A 17,297-nucleotide genomic window follows, 5' to 3' on the forward strand; every position below is an offset into this window, starting at 1 on the left:
TAGTGATCTCCAGCACTCAATAATCTGTTCTCCAATTCTATAATTTTATCATTTCAAGAAAATTATACAAATGGGATCATGTGGAATGGAGCCTTTAGGACTGAGTTTTTTTTTGTTTGTTTGTTTGTTTTTTAACTCAGCATAATTCCCTGGAGACCATCTAAGGTTTGTGTTGATCAGTAGTTTGGTACCTTTTATTATTGGATAGTATTCCCTGGTATGGATGGACTAAGTGTGTTTATTCACCCCTACAAGATACCTGGTTTATTTCAAGTTTTTGGCCATTGCAAATCAAGAAGCTATGAACATTAGTCTACAGGTTTTTGTGTGAACATAAGTTTTTATTTGTCTGGAATAAACACCCAAGATTGCAATTGCTGGGTCATTTGATAATACATATCTAGCCTTTTTTTTTTTTTTTAACTCGGTCTCCATAGAGTGTGTCAGAAATTGCCATTGCAGACTATATTTCAAGTCATCACAGTGGGGTATTGGGAAAAGCTTTCAATTAGCAATAATCACACTTTGGATAAACCTCATTGCCTACAAAACTGCCACTGTACAAAGCTAATAAGCATTTAGTTCTTTCTTAAAAATAATATATTTATCTTAATTTTATTTTTGGTTGTGCTGGGTTTTTGTGGCTATGCTCAGACTTTTGTCTAGTTTTAGCGAATGAGGGCTACTCTCTAGTTGTGGTGTGGTGGCTTCTCTTGTTTCAGAGCACAGGATCTAGGCACACGGGCTTCAGTAGTTGCAGAACAGAGGCTCCAGAGCACAAGCTCAGTAGCTGTGGTGCACGGGCTTAGTTGCTCTGCAGCAAATGGGATCTTCCCGGACCAGGGATCGAACCTATGTCCCCTGCATTGGCAGCTGGATTCTTATTCACTGTATTACCAGGGAAGTCCTACATGTTTAGTTTTTAAGGACTTGGTCAAACTGTTTCCAGAGCAGCTGTACCATATTATATTCTTACCAACAATGTATGATTGATCCAAGGTCTTCCTATCATCATCAGTACTGGTGATATCACTATCTGGTGTTATCATTAAATAATTGGTGTTAGCCAGTGCTGTCACTATTTGTTATGTTAGCCATTCTGATAGTTATATATTTGATAATTCATGTAGTTTTAATTTGCATTTCCCTGGTGCTAGTGATGTTGAATATCTTTCCCTGTGCTTGTTTGCCATCTGTATGCCCTCTTCAGTGAAATGTCTATTCTTTTTACCCATTTTCAATTTGGATTTCTTTTTTTTTTAACAGTTGAGAGAAAAAAAAAAACAGTTTGAGATATCTTCATATATTCTAGATACTAATCTTTTTTGGGAGGATACATGGTTTGGAAATCTTCAAGCCTGTAGCATCTCTGTTCTCTTAAACAAAGTCTCTTATTAAAGAATTATTTTAAGTTTTTTTATGTATGTATGGTAAAATATACATAACACTAATTTTTTTTTACTATTTTAATCATTGTAAGTGTACGATTCAATGGCATCAAGTACCTTCATATCATTATGTAACCATCACCACTATTCATCTCCAGAACTTTTTAAGTACCTTCATATTGTTATGTAACCATCACCACTACTCATCTCCACAATTTTTTCATCTTTCCAAACTGCAACTATATACCTATTAAACAATAACCCTCTTTCCTCCTGCCCCAGCCCCTGTTGCCCACCATTGTACTTTCTATTTCTATGATTTTTACTAGTCTAGCTACCTCATGTGAGTGAAACCATACAATATTCATCCTTTTGTGTCTGGCTTACTTCATTTAGTATAAAGTCCTTAACGTTCATCCCTGATGTGGTGCGTATCAGAGCTTCATTTCTCTTTAAGGCTGAATAACACACCATTGGATGTATATACACACACCTGTTTCGCTTGCCCATTCATCTATCAATGGACACGTGGGTTGCTTCCACTTTTTGGCTGCTGTGAATGATGCTGCTATATATTACATCTAAACAAACTCATGTCCCTGTTTTCAGTTCTTTGGGGTATATACCTAGGAATGAAATTGGTCACATGGTAATTCTATGTTTAATTTTTTGAGGACCCCTCATGACGGCCACACCATTTTACACCCACACCAGTGATACACAAGAGTTCCAATTTCTCCATATCCTCACCAACTCTGGCTATTTTCTGATTTCTTGATAGTAGCCAACCTAAAGGGTGTGAAGTGAAGTGAATGTTGCTCAGTCATGTCCGACTCTTTGCGACCCCATGGACTACACAGTTTATGGAATCTCCAGGCCAGAATACTGGAGTGGGTTGCCGTTTCCTTCTCCAAATGGGTGTGAGGTGGTATCTAACTGTGGGTTTGATTTGCATCTCCCTAATGATCAGTTTTCATTCCAATCCCAAAGAAAGGCAATGCCAAAGAATGCTCAAACTATCGCAAATTGCACTCATCTCACGCTAGTAAAGTAGTGCGCAAAATTCTCCAAGCCAGGCTTCAGCAATATATGAACCATGAACTTCCTGATGTTCAAGCTGGTTTTAGAAAAGGCAGAGGAACCAGAGATCAAATTGCCAATATCCGCTAGATCACTGAAAAAGCAAGAGAGTTCCAGAAAAACATCTATTTCTGCTTTATTGACTATGCCAAAGCCTTTGACTGTGTGGATCACAATAAACTGTGGAAAATTCTGAAAGAGATCGGAATACCAGACCACCTAACCTGCCTCTTGAGAAACCTATACGCAGGTCAGGAAGCAACAGTTAGAACTGGACATGGAACAACAGACTGGTTTCAAATAGGAAAAGGAGTACGTCAAGGCTGTATATTGTCACCCTGCTTATTTAACTTCTATGCAGAGTACATCATGAGAAATGCTGGACTGGAAGAAACACAAGCTGGAATCAAGACTGCCGGGAGAAATATCAATAACCTCAGATATGCAGATGACACCACCCTTATGACAGAAAGTGAAGAGGAACTAAAAAGCCTCTTGATGAAAGTGAAAGAGGAGAGTGAAAAAGTTGGCTTAAAGCTCAACATTCAGAAAACGAAGATCATGGCATCTGGTCCCATCACTTCATGGCAAATAGATGGGGAAACAGTGGAAACAGTGTCAGACTTTAATTTTGGGGGCTCCAAAATCACTGCAGATGGTGACTGCAGCCATGAAATTAAAAGACGCTTACTCCTTGGAAGGAAAATTATGACCAACCTAGATAGCATATTCAAAAGCAGAGATATTACTTTGCCAACAAAGGTCCGTTTAGTCAAGGCTATGGTTTTTCCAGTATTCATGTATGGACGTGAGAGTTGGACTGTTAAGAAAGCTGAACGCTGAAGAATTGATGCTTTTGAACTGTGGTGTTGGAGAAGACTCTTGAGAGTCCCTTAGACTGCAAGGAGATCCAACCAGTTCATCCTAAAGGAGACGAGTCCTGGGTGTTCATTGGAAGGACTGATGATAAGGCAGAAACTCCAATACTTTGGCCACCTCATGCGAACAGTTGACTCATTGGAAAAGACCCTGATGCTGGGAGGGATTGGAGGCAGGAGGAGAAGAGGACGACCGAGGATGAGATGGCTGGATGGCATCACTGACTCGATGGACGTGAGTCTGAGTGAACTCCAAGAGTTGGTGATGAACAGGGAGGCCTGGCGTGCTGCAATTCATGGGGTCACAAAGAGTCAGACACGACTGAGCAATTGAACTGAACTGAACTGAATGATTAGTGATGTTGAGCATCTTTTCATTTGCTTACTGGTCATTTATATTTCTTTGGGGAAAAGTCTATTCATGTCTTCTGCACATTTAAATTTTTTTTTAAATTGTTGAGTTGTAGGAGTTCTTTATATATATAAATATTAATCCCTTATCAGATATATGACTCACAAAATTTTCTCCCATTATGTGAGCTGCCTTTTTACTTTATTGATAGTGACCTTTGATGCACAGAAGTTTTAAATTTTCATGAAGTCCAGTTTATCTATTTTGTTACTGTTGTTGCCTGTGGTTTTGGTGTTCCATCCAAGAAACCACTGTCAAATCCAGTGTCATGAGACCTTCTCCTTATGCTTTATTCTAAAAGTTTTATGGTTTTATCTCTGCCTATTCAAATCTTTGCTATATCTTGATTTAATTTCTGTATGCGGTACAAGATAACTTCATCTTTTTTTTGCATGTAAATATCCAGGACCATGTATTTAAAAGAGAGTCTTTCTCAATTTTGATAAATTCTAACTTACCAAGTTTTCCTTGTGTGGATAATCATTCCAATGTCAAGCCTAAGAACTCTCTGTTTAGTGCTTAATATAGAAGATCTCCTTCTGAAGTTTTTTCTGAAAGATGTATAGTTTTAGATTGAAATCTGTGATCTGGTTATGTCTTTAAAACTATGGATCTTTACTGTCTTATTCAATTAGATTAGACTGCCAAAATCACTTTGATAGGAGTCAGGAAATAGGTGATGAGCTAAATCAGTCTGACCTAGTAATACGTCGTAAAGAAGATTCTTACAATGAAGAACATCTACTCATCCATAATATATCCTAACGTCACTAGGTTCTTTGGCAATTGATGAGTATGAGCTTAAGGACAACGATGAGGTGTATGTGTGTAAATAGCGGAAGCTCCCTTACTTCCTTCACCTCCTTACCCACTTTTGAGTTAACATGGAGGCCAGAAGATCAAAGTAAAAAGCTCTTTTAGGACCAGCTTCAGTTTTGTGGTGACTCAGATGGTAAAGAATCTGCCTGCAGTGCTGGAGATTTGGGTTCAATTGCTGGGTGGGGAAGATTCCCTGGAGAAGGAAATGGCTACCCACTATGGTATTCTTGCCTGGAGAATTCCATGGACAGAGGAACCTGGCTACTACAGTTCATGGGATTGCAAAGAGTAGGATGCAACTGAGCAACTAACACTTTCTGGTTTTGTTAATCTACCAATGCCCCATCTCACATATCTTGATCCTTTTCCTTCTTTCTCTTTCCCTGGTTAGAGAACAACTGTGGTAACTGAACCTGGTAACTGAACAACTATGCTGTTGTTCAGTCACTAAGTCCTGTCTGATTCTTTGTGACCCCATGGACTGTAGCACACCAGGCTCCTCTGTCCTCCACCATCTCCTGGAGTTTGCTCAAACTCATGCCCATTGAGTTGGTGATTCTATCTAACCATCTCACCCTCTGCTGGCCCCTTCAATCTTTCCCAGCATCAGGATCTTTTCCAATGAGTTGGCTCTTCGCATCAGGTGGCCAAAGTACTGGACTTTTAGCCTCAGCATCAGTCCTTCCAATAAATATTCAGGATTGTTTTCTTTTAGGATTGATAGGTTTGATCTCCTTGCAGTCCAAGGAACCCTCAAGAATCTTCTCCAGCACCACAATTTGAAAGCATCAATCCTTCCTTGATGCTCAGTATTGCCTTATGGTCCAGCCCTCACATCCTTGACTACATGGACCTTTGTCAGCAAAGTGACGCCTCTGCTTTTTAATCACTGTCTTGGTTTGTCACAGCTTTCCTTACAAGGAGCAAGCATCTTTAAATTTCATGGCTGCAGTCACTGGCTGCAGTGATTTTGGAGCGCAAGGAAAGAAAATTTGTCACTTTTTCCACTTTTTCCCCTTCTATTTGCCATGAAATGATGGGACCAGATGCCATGATCTTAGTTTTTTTAATGTTGAGTTTCAAGCCAGCCTTTTCTCATGCCTCTTTCACTCTGATCAAGAGGTTCTTTAGTTCCTCTTCACTTTCTGCCGTTAGAGTGGTACTACCTGCATATCTGAGATTGTTGATATTTCTCCCAATAATCCTGATTCCAGTTTGTGACTCATCCAGCCCAGGATTTCACATGATGTATTTTGCACAGAAGGTAAATAAGCAGGGTGACAATATACAGCCTTGTCATACTCCTTTCCCAATTTTGAACCAGTCAGTTGCTCCATGTCCAGTTCTAACTGTTGCTTGATAGTCCATGGGGTGCAAAGAGCCAGACATGACTGAGTGACTAAGCACAAGATACCCACATACAGGTTTCTCAGGAAGCAGGTAAGGTGGTCTGGTATTCCCATCTCTTTTAAGAATTTTCCACAGTTTGTTGTAATCCACACAGTCAAAGGCCTTAGCATAGTCAGTGAAGAAGAAGTAGCCATTTTTCTAGAATGCCCTTGCTTTCTCCATGAGCCAGTGAATGTTGGCAATTTGATCTCTGGCTCCTCTGCCTCTTTGAAACCAGCTTGCACATCTGGAAGTTCTGAGTTCACATACTGTGAAGCCTAACTTAAAGGACTTTGAGCATCACCTTACTAACATGTGAAATTAGCACAACTGGTAGTTTGAACATTCTTTGGCATTGCCCTTTTCGGGGGTTGGAATGAAAACTGACTTTTTCCAGTCTCAGCAGTGGCCACTGCTGAGTTTTCCAAATTTGCTGACATATTGAGTGCAGCACTTTAACAGCATCATCTTTTAGGATTTGAAACAGCTCAGTTGGAATTCTATCACCTCCACTAGCTTTGTTTATAGTAATGCTTCCTAAGGCCCACTTGGCCTCACACTCTAGGATGTCTGGTTCTAGGTGAGTGACCACACCATTGTGGTTATCCAGGTCATTAAGACCTTTCTTGTTTAGTTCTTCTGTGTATTCTTGCCACTTCTTAATCTCTTCTGCTTCTGTTAGGTCCTTACTTTTTCTGTCTTTTATCATGCCCATTCTTGCAAGAAATGTTCCCTTGATAACTCCAGTTTTCTTGAAGAGATATCTGGTCTTTCCTATTCTATATTTTTCTTTTATTTCTGTTCATTGTTCATTTAGGAAGGCCTTCTTATCTTTCCTTGCTATTCTTTGGGAACTCTGCATTCAGATGGATATATCTTTCCTTTTCTCCTTTGCCTTTCTCTTCTCTTCTTTCCTCAGCTATTTGTAAAGCCTCCTCAGACAACTATTTTGCCTTCTTGTGTTTCTTTTTCTTTGGGATGGTTTTGGTCACTGCCTCCTGTACAGTATTACAAACCTCCTGTCATATCAGGAGGTAATTACCTATAGTGCCTGTCAGGAGTTCTTCAGGCACTCTGTCTATGAGATCTAACCCCTTGAACCTATTTGTCACCTCCACTCTATAATCCCAAGGGCCTGTGTTATACACACCCAAAGAACGGGACTCTGTTGTAAGCCCCATTTTGTCCAAAATAACCTGTCTTTCCTTAGCCCATACCTAGCTGATAATGTGACCAAAAGAAACTGCAATAGAAAAAACACTGATGTGCTCTATTCTTTCTGTGCTGGAAGAGGATTCCTGGATGTGCCAAGAGATGAAAGTTTGATTTCTTTAAAAAAATATTTCTTTATTTGGCTGCACCGGGTCTTACTTGCGGCACATGGGATCTTTAGCTGTGGCACGTGGGATCTAGTTCCCTGACCAGGGATGGAACCCGGGCCCCTTGCACTGGGAGCCCAGAGTCTTCGCCATTGGACAACCAGGATGGCTCCTGGTTTGGTTTTATAAGCTGTTCTGACTTGGTAAGTTCAGATATTGACTGCAAATATCTTTCAAAGAAAAAAAATGGATAGGTCTATTCAATCAACTCTCTTCACTGCCTCAGTGTTACCTGAGAGGTGGTTCTCTTTTTCTCATCTTTCCTGACACCATTAAAATAAACTGGCCCAGTGCTTCCAGTCACAGAAGCAAGCATCACAGAAAGTTTACTTACATTTCCTAGTAAGGACAAGTTCCACTCTTTCCCTGAGTTGTATTAGTGTGGTACCTACCAGCTAGGAGGCCACTTTTTTTTTTTTTTGCCTTTTTAAAGATAAGAGGGGAAGAAGGAAGGACTACGCCATACTTCTAAGATAGCTTTATCTTTGCATTCTGAATTATGTTTCTATTTAATGTAATATTTACTCCATTGGTATTAATCTTCCAATAATATCTCACAGGAAAAAACAGGATAATTGCTCCCATGTCCCAAATAGTAAACTATATCTGGAACAACGTCACCCAATACATTTCTGACAAAAGGAAGAAAAGAACCAGAATTGCGTAAACCTTCTCAAAAGGGTTCTGGCATTTAGACTCGGTTTGGGAGATTCTCCTCCAAATGGTGTCCTTTATCCAAATGATTTGCAAAGCTGTTATCCAGACGGTCAAATCCTCCTCATGTGCCAGTACTGTTAATCCTCTGTACATTTCTACTGGGTGTTTGTTTCTTTCAGTAAATAGCAATTCCTCGACTTAACTTTAACTTTGGAGAAGGAAATGGCAACCCACTCCAGTATTCTTGCCTGGAGAATCTCATGGATGGAGGAGCCTGGTAGGCTACAGTCCACGGGGTTGCAAAGAGTTGGACACGACTGAGCAACTTAACTTTAACTTTGGAAGATTCTCCTCCAAATGGTGTCAATGATTTGCAAAGCTGTTATCCAGACGGTCAAATCCTCCTCGCGTGCCAGTACTGCTAATCCTCTGTACATTTCTACTGAGTGTTTGTTTCTTTCGGTAAATAGCAATTGCTCAAGTCTGAGGCTTCCCTAGTGGCTCAGACAGCAAAGAATCTGCCTGCAATGTGGGAGACCTGGGTTTGATCCCCGGGTTAGGAAGATCCCAGGAGAAGGGGATGGCTACCCACTCCAGTATTCTTGCCTGGAGAATCCCATGGACAGAGGAGCCTGGTGGGCTGCAGTCAGAGGGGTTGCAAAGATTCAGATGGAACTGAGCGACTAGCACACGAGTCTGAGCAGTCTTCACTGTCTTTCGTGGTGTCTGTGGTAGGAGGGACTGCACAGCGGGGACTGTCGAACACTTGGAGTCAGAGGCTGAACACTTCAATCTGCTCCCTGGTCCCCTGAAGCTCTCCCTCTTCCTCAGAGAGAAAAATGAACTGTCAAACGCCTGCAGCGGCTCTGCCATTGCCACTTTTATTCCTCCGTAAATCTGATAGCTTTTTAAAAATCTTCTGGCTGTGCCATGGCATGCAGGATACAGGATCTTAGTTCCCTGTGTGTGTGCTCAGTCATGTCCAACTCTGCGCCCCAGTGGACTGCAGCCCGCCAGGCTCCTCTGTCAGTGGGATTTTTCCAGGCAAGAATACTGGAGTGGGTTGCCATTTCCTTCTCCAGAGGATCTTCCCCACCCATGGATCGAATCCACGTCTCCTGAGTTTCCTGAATTGGCAGGCAGATTCTTTACCACAGAGCCACCTGGGAGGCCCTCTTAATTCCCTGACCAGAAATCAAACCCTTTCCCCCTGCATTGGCAGCGCACAGTCTTAATCACTGGACCTCCGTGGAAGTCCTAAGTCTTCTAGCTTTAATGCTCAAGGAACATCTGGTCACTTGAACATTTACAGTCTCAGGGAAGCAAATAAAACGTTACCTTAAGCCCAAATTAGCTTGGCACCCAAGCCTCCAACTATGTAAACGTGATCTGAAGAGGGGGTCTTGATAATGGTCGTATATTCATATTTTTTATCATCAAATTCCAAACAGATGACTCATAAAGTATTATCTACTGAAGCTACTCAAGTCAAAGACTATAGTGTACTGTTACCATGATAACCTTTGAAGACAAGCCTTCTGCTCTTTCAAGTGGTGGTAAAATTGGGAAAAAGTAAAGCCTACTAGATCATCTTCATTTATGGATTTTATAATTTTACCTAATGAGAAACTACTTATGACAGTGAAATGTCTCAAAAGTTAAGATAATATCTTCTGGAGCTGGAAACAATTTTCTTGTTATAAATTAGAAGGATTTTATAAAACAGAGGTTAGTGGAGAGATGCAGCTATAATTCATGGACTTGGGAGCCAGGTTACCAGAGCCTGGAATCCCAGCTCTGCCATGTATTACAGTGGTTGTGTGAATTCAGTTGTTCAGTCCCCTGTGTCTCAGTTTTTTCCTAAGTAAAGTGGGTACAGTAATGGTACCCACTTCATCGGGTTTTTATGAGGATTGAAATACATCTAAAGCTCTGATAGCAGTGCCTAGCATCTGATGTCTTTTCAATGTCTTAACTACATACTACTGCAAGTGATATTCGGGGTCTTCAGTTATCTTTTTTTTTTTTTTAAATTTTGTAATTTATCAGGAAGTAAGCTCTCTGCCAAAGCAATTTTTTCATTCTGCTCTTAGGGCCAGCTGGCATGGAGCAAGAAAGATTAACAAGTCACTACTAATGACCAGGAATGTCACAGGGTCTATGAACCCAGCGCATCTTCGATTTTTTTTTAACCTTCAGGGAATCTTGAGTTATTTTTCACATGTGTCGTAGACAAATGTGGAGGGTTTGTGTTATTTCGTAATTAACTTACAATTATAAATTGTAATGACAAGGACTATTTGTTTTGTTTTGTCTTTAAAATGTTTACAGAGTCTCAGATATAAGCCAGCATAGACAGACATCTGCAAAACAACAAACTCAATATGCTGGTGGTTAAAATTCTGCTTTCAATATTCTAAATCTGGGAACGCATGATAGCTTGAGTGACCTGGTGTCACTCTAAAAATACACGACTTCCTCCAATCATAGAGATATAAACAATACTATTCAGGCTATGAGGTCAATTTCCAAAATAATTTCTCTGAGCACTGGAAAGAAACAATATATTAGTTAAAAAGGGAAATCTGTGAAATATTACCATCTCCAAAAGAATAGGATAATTTCGATATCGAACCAATGGTGATTGTTTTTTTTTCCCCAATGTACTCTTGATTTCAAAAATCAATCACTTTGGGACTACCCTAGTGGTCCAGTGGGTAAGATTCCAAGATCCCAATGCAGGGGGCCCGGGTTTGACAGCTGGGTGGGGGACTAGATCTTGCAAGCTGCGACTAAGACTCTGCATGCCACAGTGAAGATCCTGCAAGCTGCAATGAAGACCCAGTGCAGCCTAAATAAATATTAATAAAGAAATATTAAAAAAGATAGTCAATCACTTTCATTCAATTGACAGATGACTTATAAGGATCCTTTTATGTCTGTGGCCCAAATGATTCTTTTTCTCAGAAGTAGATGGAACATACTGACCTCACGTCATTCACGGAATAATCCCAGAAGGAAGTCTCTTCTTCCAGTATTTCAATTCAACAATATCCTCTTAGAGTTTCTATGCCAAGAACCTCCTCAGAGGCCATTTATATCTTCAATAATATTAAAAATATTCCCCATGTGTGGCAGATATAAATGCCAACCCAATAGTCATTTCTCGGCGTTGTCTTAGCTAACAGAATCTAGTTCTACTCAGGACACCAATGTGTTCAACCCAAGGGTCTAAGTCATGACCAGTCTAAGCCCATCATAGGTATCTCATTTTCCTATATTTCCAGACTCCCTTGCACCTAGCCAATGAGATGCAAATGGGAAGGATTTGCATCCCTGATAACAGAAAGTCTCTTTTCTGCCCACTCTCCTCGTTTCTCATTTGCGATGCTGTTGTGAAAGTATGATACCCAGTGCTACGGCATCCATCATGTAACCATGAGACCACAAATACAACGAGCCAAAGCCAACATACTGAGGATGGCAGAGCAGCAGATGGAAAGAACTGACCCCTTGATAGTATCATTGAGTGTCGAGGTCCAGCCTCAGCAGAGTCCAGGGAAATCCTCAGGATGGACGAGGTCGGCGAATGAAGAAAGACAGAGAAAGCGATAAGGAAAGAATGACACGGGGTGACCAAGCTTCAGTGAGCAAGGCCCGTTACTTTATTTTCAGAGAGGGCTTTTATACCCTGAGTTGTACATACAGCAAGGTAAAAAATGTAGAGTCAACTCAACATTCCATCAGTATTAACTTTTATCGATACCAGGTTCCTTCCTGCAAGAGTCTCATTTTTTGTACATTATCTTCTGGCCCAGAGGCCTGTTGATATTTTATGACCTCTTTTTGATAAAGGTTGGTCAGCCAGAACAATAATTTTCCCTTAAAGTGTTTTTTCTTAAATTCTTAGCCTGCATCACCCTTAAAGTACAGAGTTACATTTTTATGGAGCAAAGATTTAGTGGGTTACAGCAAAGAAAGAACGTATTAACTCAAAGTCTAATGTTGCTAATGCTAAAGCTACTGCTTGTTATTTCTACATCCTGACCATATGCACTCCCAGGAACACAATGGATAAGGGATGTGAGAACTTGGCAGCAAGCATTGGCTCAACAATGTTGCAAGAGTCTGGATAAACCTGCCAAGTAAACTAGAATGCTAACAGAGGGTTTGAATTGAAACACTCTTTTCATGCCCAGGAGATTTATTAGCTAGAGCCCTAAGTTGATTTTTTTCAGAGAAAGGTGGTCAGGGATAGCCCCCTGTTAATGTCAGAGGAGTTGGTGAAAGTCATGAAAAAACAGACAGATTTTGGTTTTGGGGTAGATGCTTGAGAAGGGGGGCCCCTCGAGGCCTGATCTCGCCTTTGCCCGTCAGGCCTCTTCCTCATGACCTTTGTCATGGGTGGGATTCTCCATGCTGGCTCCCGGCAATTGAGACACTGCACTAAATTCTAGCTATCACCAGCTTCCAAATTTTTTGTAATGTGAATCAATGAAGTCTTTATTGTTTTATTACTATAGGTTGGTATAGCATCAAAATCTATCCTCCCTTCTTTCATTATAGCTAGGCAAATGGCCAAGACATGGAAACAGCCTAAATGTCCATTGACAGACAAATGGATAAAGATGTGGTCCATAGATATAATGGAATATTACTCAGCCATAAAAATGCCATTTGTAGCCATACAGATGTACCGAGTGATTACCATACTAAGTGAAGTAAGCCAGACAAAGACAAATATCATATGATACCACTTATATGTGGAATCTAAAGAAAGAGATACAGGTGAACTTATTTACAAAACATAAAGAGACTCATAGACATAGAAAACAAACTTACGGTCATCAAAGGAGGATGGGAGAGGGATCAGTTAGGAGACTGGGGTTAACACGTGCATGTTACTATATGTAAAATGGATAAATTACAAGGTCCTACTGTATCACATGAGAAACCATATTCAATATTTTGTAATAACTGAATCATTTTCAGGTGCTGTACACCTGAAATTAACATGGCATTGTGAATCTACTATACGTCAATAGAAATAAAATAAGATAATTAGATAAAACTGTTCAGAAAAAAAGAACAGATACAAGAAAATTGCCTTCCAAAATTTGGTCTGTGCCAAGAAAGTCCCTTGATTCTTTAGAAGAGAAAAAGAAAACAAAAATCATCTGATATGTCTGATGGTGATTGCAGCCATAAAATTAAAAGACGCTTGTTCCTTGGAAGGAAAGTTATGACTAACCTAGACAGCATATTAAAAAGCAGAGACATTACTTTGCCAACAAAGGTCCATCTAGTCAAGGCTATGGTTTTTCCAGTGGTCATGTATGGATGTGAGAGTTAGACCATAAAGAAAGCTAAGTGCTGAAGAATTGATGCTTTCAAACTGTGGTGTTGGAGGAGACTCTTGAGAGTCCCGTGGACTGCAAGGAGATCCAACCAGTCCATCCTAAAGGAGATCAGTCCTGGGTATTCATTGGAAGGACTGATATTGAAGTGGAAACTCCCATACTTTGGCTACCTGTTGCGAAGAGCTGGCTCATTGGAAAAGACCCTGATGCTGGGAAAGATTGAGGAGGAGAAGGGGACGACAGAGGATGAGATGGCTGGATGGCATCACTGACTCAGTGGACTTGAGTTTGAGTAGGCTCTGGGAGTTGGTGATGAACAGGGAGGCCTGGTGTGCCTCAGTCCATGGGGTCGCAAAGAGTCAGACATGACTGAGTGACTGAACTGAACTGAACTGACAGGTGGGAAATGCCAATGGCTTCTCTATCTCAGACATCAGGAGATTAGAGATGAGAAAATGCATGCTGCCTTTCTCCTGAAGTCTACTGTTCCAGAGGCCTGCATAGAACTGCCACTGATTTCAGTGTGGGAGGCAAAGAAGTAGAGAAATAAGGCTCAAGACCCAGGGCTTGGAAAGGATTTGCGAAGAGACTTCTGGTCTATGAACTGCCAAGAAGTTAATACATCACAAGCCAGCTGAGTCTCAGAGGGATTTGTATTTGCAAAGGTACTACAGCCACGCCAATAAAACTTTGACTGCTGTGCTGAGACCTCTGGCTGTCAGTGTGTAGAGAAAATAGCAGAGCCACTAACAAGGGCATGTCTCTAAAGCTTGCTTCAGATGTGGCTAAAGGGGAAACTGAATAGGAAGAGCCTCCCCTCCCTCAAAGACGAGGCCAAAGGACACACAGAGCCATGGACAAGAGGGTCCTCCTGAAGAAGAGAGCCAGGGCCTAATCAGGGAACCCCCTCCTCTGCTAGGGCAGGGGTCTTGCCCACCACCTGCTCCATGGTACCAGCATTGCTATGGGCCAGGGGCTGCTATGTGCATTTCTTTCTCCTCTTTTTCAAATGGGAGTTCCAACTGAGGTTTTCTAACCTCTGTTCCGTCATTGTATATCAAGTGTGAGTATGAGTGTACTTGAGTTCACAGGTTGCCAGGTCATTAGAACCATATCCAAACCTGATGGAAGCGACTGTGCATTCCCCAGAGACCATGGAGTTTGAGCAGGTATGTCTACTGTGTGGGCTCTTGTCTGTCTCCCTTGGGATGAAGCAGCTGGGTTCTATGTGTTGGAAAGAGGGTATTCATGATACTTGGTGGCCAGAGGGACTGACTGTGGCAAGGCTTTAGCCATCAACCTAGGTGTCCGTCAACAGAGGGATGTATAAAGGGAATGTGGTATATATACATAACGGAATATTATCTCATCCATGAAAGAGAATGAAATGCCATTTGCAGCGATACAGATGGACTTGGAGATGATCCTACTATGTGAAGGAAGTCAGACAGAGAAAGACAAATAGATGACATCACGTATAAGTGGAATTTAAATAAATGATACAAATGAATTTATTTACGAAACAGAGACAGACTCACAGACTTAGAGAATGAACTTATGGCTACCAGGGGGAAGGATGGGAGAGAGGGATAGATTGGGAGTTTGGGATGGATATGTACACACTGCTATATTTAAAATGGATAACCAACCAGGACCTACTGTATAGCACAGGGAATTCTGCTCAATATTATCAACCTAAATGGGAGAAAAAAATTGAAAAAGAATAGATACATGTACATGTATAATTGAATCACTCTGCTGTACACCTGGCACTAACACATTGTTAATCAACTATAATATAAAGTTAAAAGTTAAACATTTAAAAAAATGATACAAATGAAATTATTTACAAAACAGAAAGAGACTCACAGACATAGAAAACAAACTTATGGTTACCAAAGGGGAAATGTTGGCGGAGGCGGGAATAAATTAGGAGTTTGGGAATAACAAATACATATTACTGTATATAAAATATTAATAGATAACCAACAAGGACCTATTGTATAGCATATAAGTAAGTGTTAGTTGCTCAGTCATGTCCGACTCTTTGCGGCCCCATGGACTGTGGCCCACCAGGCTCCTCTGTCCATGGGATTCTCCAGGCAAGAATACTGGAGTGGGTTGCCATTCCCTTCTCCAGGGGATCTTCCCAACCCAGGTAACGAACCCGGGTCTCCTGCATTGCAGGCAGACTATCGTCTGAGCCATCAGGGCCATAGCTGTAAAGCATAAGGAACTATATTTAATATCTTGAAATAACCTACAATGGGAAAGAATCTAACAAAGAATACACACACACACACACACACACACACACACACACTATATATATATATATATATCTGTATCACTCTGCTGTACAAAGGTAACTAACACAGCATTGTAAATCAACTATATTTCAATAAAAATTTTAAAAAGACTAGCTGTCTATGAAAATCCATTCTCCCTTACTTCCATCGAGTTAGAAGAACTAGGCGTTTGGCTGCCCAGCCTGCTCTGCACTGGGAATTATCCACCGGATGAAACTCCTGCTAATGGAATGTGAATAGAGGAGTGTGTGCCACTTCCTGGCCCAGTGCACACCTTTCAAACACTCATTTCCCGTGGGCTGAGCCGGGGATGATCAGAAGTAAGAAGTTATGTTGAGCATGGCTTGTCATGAAAGCCTCCTCTCCCACTGATGTGGGACACCTGCCAGGGACTGATACATGAGGAAACAGACCTTCATTTTTAAGGCACATTATTGCTGGGTTTCTTTTAACAGCAGCTGAATCTTTTACTATAGCTAATACATTCAGATACTCTGTTAACCCCAGCCCAAATATCTTATCTGATACCTGCCATTATTTCCCATAAAAATAATGAAGTGACTGTTCAGAGCTCCTGGAGAAGCACATGGATTCTGAGGTGATGATAATTTAACAGAACTTGCCCTGATACCCAAGAGCTCCAAGTGACCAGGTGTTTTCTCTAAGTATAGGAAATAATTAAGGCCAAGGAACGGCTTCCTCACTTAGCAGTGATTGATGTTATACATAATTTTTTTTTAGAAGACCTTACAAATACTCAAAACATATGTTTTTCCTAAAGAGTTAGTTGTACTTTATAGATCTGAAATCAAATGAATCCTCAGGACATCCTGGGAGGTATAATAAAGGTTGGGTAACATTATTAATTTTATAGATGACAATGAAGTGATTACTTTTAACATTTGTGATTCACCAGTTCTAAAGAATCTTCTCTAGACTTTTCGCCACATGCAATTATTTTATAAGTCTTTTGGTCCCTAAGGCAAAAAACAAACACATAAAGAAAAAAAACTATAAAGCAGTCTGATCACAGGCTAACTGAAAATGAAATCCTTGTGGTGGGAAGTCCCTGATTCAGAGCTTTGAAATAGCATCGTAACAAGCCTTTCTAACCCAAAGTCGCAGCTCCAAGAACCCAAAACAAACGACTCCTCACGATGCTGGCACTCTCTTGCCAGGCTCTGACACCAACGCCTCAGGCCTGAAACAGACGTGAAACAAACCAGAGCATAAAAGAAATCCAGGAAGATAGGTAAGTTCAGGAAGTTCAAGATCTGAGAAGGAAATGCAGGGAGAATCTTATGTGGCTTGCGGTAGGATGCTATGGCTAAGAAATGCTAGGTTACTACTGCACATAATCGTCAAGTCCTAAGCATGGCGCTTGGATCTCTTCATCCAACAAACAAGCTGCTCATAGAATAAGGCCAAAAGTGATGGTCAAAATGGTCCTTCTTCCACTGTCCATTACAGTGGGGACACAGAACTGAGCTGGATTCCTGAGAATGTGTCCCTGATCCGGAGACTCTGGTTTTAAATCTAGGCTCTGCCACTGAGTTGCTGGGTGAGTGAGGGATAGTTGCTCAGTCATGTCCGACTCATTGCAACCCCATGGACTGTAGCCCACCA

General features: G+C 41.0%; 1 protein-coding gene and 1 non-coding gene across 4 annotated transcripts in view; both read right to left on the reverse strand.

The window, feature by feature from the left end:
- Positions 1-17,297, reverse strand: part of TMEM150C (transmembrane protein 150C) — a 113,042-nt gene that overhangs the window by 26,331 nt on the left and 69,414 nt on the right. The gene's annotated exons all lie outside the window — the stretch shown is intronic.
- LOC138443041 (U4 spliceosomal RNA) lies at positions 429-569 on the reverse strand. Its single transcript, XR_011257968.1, has one exon. It is a non-coding gene; the product is annotated as a U4 spliceosomal RNA (small nuclear RNA).

The sequence above is a fragment of the Ovis canadensis genome, chromosome 6, assembly GCF_042477335.2.
Source record: "Ovis canadensis isolate MfBH-ARS-UI-01 breed Bighorn chromosome 6, ARS-UI_OviCan_v2, whole genome shotgun sequence".
Taxonomy (NCBI): Eukaryota; Metazoa; Chordata; class Mammalia; order Artiodactyla; family Bovidae; genus Ovis; species Ovis canadensis.